Raw genomic sequence first — 947 nt, 5'->3', positions numbered from 1 at the left:
GGGTCCTGAGGCAGTATTTAGGTTAGTTGCTTGCTTACCTGCCATCTTTCTCCCTTTGCCCACATCAGCGGTGTCTGACACGAGAGTAGTGGCTGCGTTGGGTTCCATTTTTTTCTGTGATTGATTTATTCATTCATTCACGTAGCAATTGCTGAATGAGCAGTTGCAAAACGAGGTGCTGAAGGAAAAGAAAATGGGGAGAGAACTAGCACCACCTACTTCATGCTCAGGGCTATACTTTAGCTGTCATTCTCTCGGCTTCTGCCCTTGAGGAGATCACAGTCCAAGGGCAGCAAGGGAAGCAGTCCAGCATAACTGCCACCAAGAATAATGCTGTGACCTTGGACCTGGGCCCCGGAGGTTGGTTGCTTTTGGGAAGCAGAACATATAAAAGTTCTAAGAATCCGTGCACAAGGCAAGGAGGCGGGACGGAGCACCTCCCAAGGACAGAGAGGCGTCGACAGTGACTGGTTCCTGGGGAGGAAGCTGGGGGGCACGCTGAGGCCAGATTGTGGACACTCAGGATTGGGTCTTACACTAAGGGTTACAAGTAGGGGTGCAGGAGCCTGACAGGATGACGGAGACAGTCACTTGGCCAGCATGACTTCCTCCTTGCACTCTCCACGGACAGCCTCTGGCCAGGGTGTGCACTCTCCACTGGGGCCCCCACCCCGGCCCCTGATTTCAGCATGCCTGATTCCTGCAGACCTTTGGGTTTGGAGTCCCTGAAAACAGGCAATACTAGGGCCACTAAAAATGCTGAAGATTTTTAAACAGGAAGTAAATAACGGATCACAGTTTTGAAAAGGACAATAACAACAATATTTATTTTTTTAAAATACCCCCCAAAAAGAAAGAAAAGGACAATAAAACTAGAGGAGGGTCAGCAGTGAGGGGATTCCCTGGAGAGGGAACAAAACCAACGCAGTGGGCAAGTGGGCAAAGGG

This window comes from Myotis brandtii, unplaced genomic scaffold (genome assembly GCF_000412655.1).
Source record: "Myotis brandtii unplaced genomic scaffold, ASM41265v1 scaffold775, whole genome shotgun sequence".
Lineage (NCBI taxonomy): Eukaryota > Metazoa > Chordata > Mammalia > Chiroptera > Vespertilionidae > Myotis > Myotis brandtii.
This window is presented reverse-complemented; position numbering follows the sequence as displayed.